Consider the following 7,442-nt stretch of genomic DNA (forward strand, 5'->3'; position numbering starts at 1 on the left):
CCTTTGCTCAGCACTTCTCCTTCCTGCTGCCATGTGAAGAAGGATGTGTTTGCTTTCCCTTCCCCCAGGATTGTAAGTTTCCTGAGGCTTCTCTATCCATGCTGAACTGTGAATCAATTCATCCTCTTTCCTTTATAAATTACCGAGTCTCAGGTGTCTTTATTAGCAGTGTGAGAACAGACTAATACACCTTGTCGAGGTGGTGATGTCAGAGAAGGCCAAGGGAGGAGTCTGGTCTGGACTTTTTCTCCTCCTGGTGGTAATGAACCACTCTCATGTCCATCATCGGAACCACTTGGGGAGCCTGAACTCTCACCCCCTATGTAAGGACTCGTATCTAGAATACATAGATTTCTAAAAGACACTCAAATATCACTGTAAAAGAAGCATAAACATCCAATTATAAAATGAGCAAAATATATGAAAAGACACTTCATAGAAGTAGACATACAGATGGCAAATAAGTTCATGAAAAGTTGTTCAGCATCACTGGCATTTAGGGAAATGTGAATTAAGACCAGCAAACAATACCACCACACACTAATTAGAACAGCTAAAATAAGACATGGTGGCAACACCAAATGGTGGCAAAAATGTGGCGAAATTGATCTCTCACACATCACTGGAGGGAATATAAAATGATACAACCACTCTGGAAAATAGTACGTCCGTTTCTTAAAAAACTAAACTTATGCTTGTGATGTGACCTAGCCCTTACTGCACCCTTGGCATTTCCCAGAGAAACAAAATCTTGTGTCCCCACAAAAACCTGCCCATGGTGCTCACAGCAGCTTTATTTGTGATATCTCCAAACTGGAAACAACCAAAATATCCTATGATAGGTGAAGGATTGGACAAACTACAGTAATATCTACCACAATATACTACTCAGCAATAAAGAGGAACAAATTATCAGTAAATGCAACACCTTAGGTGGATCTCAAGGGTATTACTCTGAGTGAAAAAAGCCAATCTTCAAAGGTCACACATTGTATGAATGTATTTATATAATTGTATGAAAATGACACAATTATAGGGATGGAGAACAGATAAGCAGTTAAGAGTTGGTGGCGATGGGCAGGTCTGGCTATCAAGGGGTAGCATGAGGGAGATCTTTGGGGGAATGAGATAGTTCTATATCTTAATTATGGTTATGTTTCCATGGATCTGCACATATAGTAAAATGACATAGAACTATACATTCTTTATACCAATGTTGATTTTCTGGTGTGATATTGTACTATAATTATATTAGATGTAGCCATTGAAACAAACTGAGTAAAAGGGACAAGGGACCTCTCTGTACTATCTTTGAACTTCCTATTAATCAATAATTATTTCAAAATAAAAAAATCAAGGCAGTATGATTCTTTATCCATCAAATTGGAGAACACTTTAAAACTTGATTCAATTAAGTTTGGGCAAAGTTCTAGAGAACAAGGATAGTCCTTCTGAAGGGCAATTGGTAGTGTTTATTACAGCTTAACACATGCACAATCTTCCAAGAGATTCTAGGAGTTCTGTCTTAAAAAAACACCGATGTGCACTGGAGAGAGACATGCAAGACTATTCATTGTGGCATTGCTTGTATGAGTGAAAAAATTAAAATAGCCTAAAAGTCCATCAAAAGTGGAATAGTTAAACAAATTATGGTATATTCATATAATACAATATGGTAATTAAAAGGAATTAATTAGATACACTTGTAGCAGCATGATGTGATTTCAAAAACACTGTGTTGCATGAAAAAAGCAAGATGCAGAATGACACATAAGGGATAGTACTTTTAGAGGAAACACATAAAGCAATACAGTCTTCTTCAGACAAATATATATGAATTACAAAAATGTCAAGAACAAAGGTAAATACTTCACACAAAAGCCTAACCACCTGGTCACATCTGGTCAGGAGACGAGGGGAATATGAGATGAATATACTCATTAGGTATTACCTGGATGTTAAAAATTATTATGACCCTGCAGTTATTTTTTAAAGTTTATTTTATTTTTTGTTTGTACAGTGGTTCATCTGAAACTAGCGATTATTAATATGTTGATATTTTCCTTTTACTTTTCTTCCTGTTCATATTTGTGTGTGTGTGTGTGTGTGTGTGTGTATGAATGTTCGAATGCAACATTTTTAGACACTTAAAGGTATAAAAGCTGAAAAGAGAATATAACATCTCTATTTATTCAGCACCTACTATTTGCCAGGCTAGCGTCCTGTGAGTATTACAGGCATTACTCCTAAATCTCACTAGAATCCTATAAATTGCTGTTCCCTCCATTTTACATGGATAAGCTGAAGATAAAACTAAGGATAGAAGAGATGAAGCAACTTGCTCAAGGTCACAAATTTGGTCAGAGCAAAGAGCCTGGACCTGTGTCCAGGTGAGGCACCTTCTGAGCTCATGCTACTGCTCCAGCTGAGTCTAGCAGCCTTCGCCCTGTGCCGAAAGTTTGACAGACATTAAAACTGGAAAACTTCCACAAAGCAAACTGCGGAAATTCCCATGATTCCTTGCCAATTAGACAGGATGACCAAGGAGGAAAACAGCCAGACTGCCTTTACTCAGAAGGGAAAAGGGGAACGTGACAGCTAATGTTTTTCTCGGGTGGCCAAAGCTGGATAAATATGTTTTCTATTTTATTTTATTTTTTCTTTTTACAAGAACAGTCCTATTGCAATAAGACTGGATAAATTCCATTCTTCTAAAACACCCACGGGTGCACAGCTTACATCAGGAGAGAGCTGAAGGCAATGGCAAATGCTTCCTGAGAGGACCCGATGTCCAAGAGAGAATCTGGACTAGCTTCCATTGACAGGCGCCACTCAGAGATGCTTGACAAATAGTCTTGTGTTGCTGTCCAAGTTCTTGGCCTAATGACGGTGGTGCTAACAGCAACGATACAGTGGATACTCACACACTGTCCACATGTGCCAAGCAGCGTTCAAAACAGTTACATCAACTCACTTAATTCTCCATAATCTGACTTAGAGATAGCATTTAAAGTGACAAAATGAAGCAATAATTCATATGTAGTGCAGTATTGATGCCAGAAGCAAGAACTCGATCTCCAGATACTGGCATAATTTTTTTTCTTTTTTCCTTCTTTTTTTTTTTTTTTGAGACAGAGGCCCACTCTGTTGCCCAGGCTGGAGTGCAGTGGTGCGATATCTCGGTTCACTGCAACCTGTGCCTCCTGGGTTCAGGCAATTCTCCTGCCTCAGCCACCGAGTAGCTGGGACTATAGGTGCCCACCACCAAGCCTAGCTAATTTTTTGCATTTTTACTAGAGACAGAATTTCACCATGTTGGCCAGGCTGGTCTCGAACTCCTGGCCTCAAGTGATCCGCCTGCCTCGGCCTCCCAAAATGCTGAGATTACAGGCATGAGTTACCATGCCTGGCTGGCCTTATTCTTTTATTAGCACAATGACTCTGCCCAGAGCCCTACGCAGCTGACATTGATCCACAGTTCTGTGGAGATCTGGGGAGCTGGTGGGAGAAATGATGACACTGGGTTTCAGATGTGTGACTGCAATGGCGTCATCTCTGCCTGACAGGGGCCTGTGCTGAGTCCCAGTCTGTGAAGGCTGACAAGCAGCCATGATATTAATATTTACTGCCCCACTTGACATTTGCAGCCTGGATGGCAATTCTGAATGATCTTTAACTGGGACACAGATAAATTGCTGATCTCGAGGCAGGGGTCAGTCCTGTGGGTACATGTGGTGCTTCTACACTGAGTGGGGAAACTCGCCAATCTAATACTGCGCGTCTTATCTGTAGTATTTATGATCCAACTCCACACAAGTGCTGACTATTAGCAATGTGCTCCTTGCCCTGAAGAAATAATTATGCAAAAAGAGAGAGAAGGAACAAACAAAAGTACTCTTTCAATCTCACCTGTCGTCTTGCAGAAAATAAAAATGTATTTTCTATCCTTTGGGGGTGATTTTCTGAGAAACGAAAACTCTATTTCCAAATGGTAGTTGACCCATAATTACTCCCATTTATCTAGGGGGAATGTTACAGGTTATGTATTTTTCCCACTTAACAAATGAGAATCTTACTGGCGTGACCTCCTTTACACAATGGAAAGTCAGCTCCAGCAGGTCATTGGCCCCAAAACCAGACATATTCAGCTAAAGTTACGTGCAAGATTGTGCAACGATCTAGCTTGCATTGGTACTATACAGACAGCCAGTACAGGTCACTGGGGCCAGAACTCCATCAGGACCAGAATTCCACTGGAACCTCAATCCTTTGGCATCCCTCCACATGCTCCAGAAGAGTGATTTGCACTCCAGAAGATCACTTACTTTGGGGACTGGGCATATCAGAATCTCTGGGAAACGGGGAAAGTTTGAAAATGCAAGTCAATTTCATGATGCAATTTTACATATGAAAAAGGAAAGAAAATGCCTGTTGATTTCTTACATAAAGATAAGTAATCAAAATCAAAATCTCTTTGAGGATGGCAGGATATTTTTGTTTTTTCAAAAGGGGGAGCTGCTGATTTGAGAAATATTGCTATAAAGTTTAAACTTTCAAGTCTAGATTGAACACAGTGTGTAGGAAGCATAGAGATTAGGCGTGCATGCTTTGGAGCCAGACTGTCTGGGTTCAAGTCCTGGCTCTACTGTCTGTGACACTGGCAATTTGCCTTAAACTTTCTAAACCTCCATTTCCTCACTTGTAAAGTAAAGATGTCGTAATAAGACCTCATTATAAGGTATCGTGGGAATTAAATGATATAATTTATGTTAAGTAGAAAAGTGTTAGACACATAGGAAATGTGCAATGATGGTAGCTATTATTAAACACCACCCTTTGACTTCCCACTTTTTCCTTGTTCTATTAAATCTTTCTAGGAACTTCAGGTTCTTGACACTTCAAGTTCTTGTAAAATGTTCAGTGATATTCAAAATGTGTTTTCTCTAGTTTTTCTTTCTTTCTTTTTTTTTTTTTAAGAGAAGGGGTCTCACTATGTTGCCCAGGATGATCTTAAACTCTTGGGCCCAAGCGATCTTTTCACTTCGGCCTCTGAAGTAGCTGGGACTATGGACTCATGTCACCAAGCTGGTTTTAGCTCTAATGAATATTTAAGATAGTAAAGTCCATCAGACAAAATTCTGGCGATATAATAATATATCTTATATTCTCTGAACCCCTCTCTATTTATAATGAACAAATGTTTGGACCAAAAAAATGTTTAGTGCACCCCCACGGAGTACATACTGTTAGTTGCCTATCCAACATGCATCCAATCCCTATGTCCTTCTTAACGGAACCTCTGATCATCCTCCCATTGTTACGTACTTCAGGGAAAACAGAACCTCAACCTCAGCTATAGGGAATGAATCCTGGGTAGTTTAAGCCAACCATGATAAACCCATTTCCCATACTGATTATTGATTTAGAAACAGATATGTAACATGCTGAGAAGTCATCTGGATCTTCTACTTTCTTCACTTCTAAGAAGGATACATTGGATGGGACGCCATTTCTTCCTTTCATCATAGTTTCGTTTGTATGTGACACCTAGAACTGCTGTTGCCATGTTGAAACCATGAGGATAGACCATATTGTCAGGGCAAAACTGAGGGTGGCATAGTGGGAGGATGTCACAAACCTGGGCCCTTGATGACACGCAAAGCTCCCAATTGCTCCAGCATAAAGCCCATGCCCACTGCTGGACTGATTCTTGTGCGAGATCATAAATTTCCAACTATTTAAGCCAGCTTGAGTTGGGGCTTTGTATTATTTATAGCCCAAAGTGTACTAATACCCAGCATATAAAAATCCACATTAAAATTCCTTAAAATAAACTAGAAAAAGTCAGACATGTCTCTTTTATGGTCCCAACTTTACCCTTAATTTCCCTCAATAACCTCCTCTCTTTACCTCGACTCTAAAGTAATCCTGTCAGCTCTACTTCCAAAATATCTCTGAATCCAAATACTTCTTCCCATCCCTACTGCTGTCACCCAAATCCAAGCCACCATCGTTCTCTCCTGTATCACAGCAATAGCCTCACAGCTAAACTACCTCCCTTCATGCTTGCCTGAACTTCTGCAGTCAATTCTTTTTCTAAATTGTGACATTTACATAATATAAAATTTACCATTTTAATCGTTTTTAAGGTGTATAATTCAGTGGTTATTAATATATTGCCAATGTTCCACAACCATCACCACTGTCTACTTCAAGAACATTATCATCACCCCCACTAAAACCCCATATCCAGTAAAAGATCACCTCTCATTTTCTCCTCTCCCCAGCCTCGGACAACCACTAATACAATCTATTCTGAGCACAGCAGCTGGAGTAATATTTTTCAAAGATAAATCAGATCATGCCATTTCTCTGCTTAAAACTCTCCAATGACTTTAAGTAACATTTAAATTCCTTAGCCTGACCTAGAAAAGCATTCATGATTTAGTCCTTGTCTACCTCTTCAGTGCCGTCTTGTACCATTCTCCCACTTGCTTGCGAGGTTCTGTCCACACAAGACCTCTGTGTGTTTCTTGGACACAACAGCTCATTCCTCCTTCAGGGCCTTTTCCATGTGTTCCCATTTTCCTCAGATGTAGTTTCCTGCTTGGCAGACTGGTGCCTTCCCATCATTCAAGTTGCACCACAGCTGTCCTCTCCTCAGCGAGGCTTCCCTGGCCGAGACAGTCCCCTGTGACGCTGTTGCTCCTTAACCTACTCCTTCTCACTTTCCTTACCGCGTTGATCACTATCTGACACATTCACTTTTGAAAATTTAATGAAAGCCCATAGTTTACTCAGATTTCCTTTGCTTTTACCCAATATCTTTTTCTCTTCCAGAATCCCATCCAGGATACTATATTACACATACTTGTCTTGGCTCCTTAGGCCACTCTTGGCTGTGACAGTTTCTCAAACTTTCTTTGGTTTTGATAACCTTGACGTTTTTCAGAGTACCGGTCAAGTATTTTGTGGGATGCTCATCTATTGGAATTTGTCTGATTTTTCTTTTTTTCTTGATTAGACTGGAGCTGTGGATTTTTTTGGAGATAGAGCACAGAGGTAAAGTGCCATTTCATTGCATTATATCAAGGGGTCACATTCATTTTTTATTCGTCGCTTACCTGTCTCTCCCACTGTTAGAATATTAAGCTCCATGAAAATAGGAACACTGTCTGCTCTGTTCATAGCTTTATTCACAGAACCTAGAATAGCATCCAGTACAGAGCCTCATTAATTATTAGTTGATTGAAATCATGAATAAAGTAGAAAACAAATGACCAATATACTGCCTATTGTTTTTGCATGTGAAATAAAATATGGGTCAAGAGGATTCATTGAGCATAGGTCAAAGGCACTAAAACCCTTTCAAATAATCTGGCATATCCGTGAGATAAATCTAAACCCTCATGCAAATAAATAATTAACCCAAGGCCAATAGC

The sequence above is a fragment of the Theropithecus gelada genome, chromosome 18, assembly GCF_003255815.1.
Source record: "Theropithecus gelada isolate Dixy chromosome 18, Tgel_1.0, whole genome shotgun sequence".
NCBI classification, from domain to species: Eukaryota; Metazoa; Chordata; class Mammalia; order Primates; family Cercopithecidae; genus Theropithecus; species Theropithecus gelada.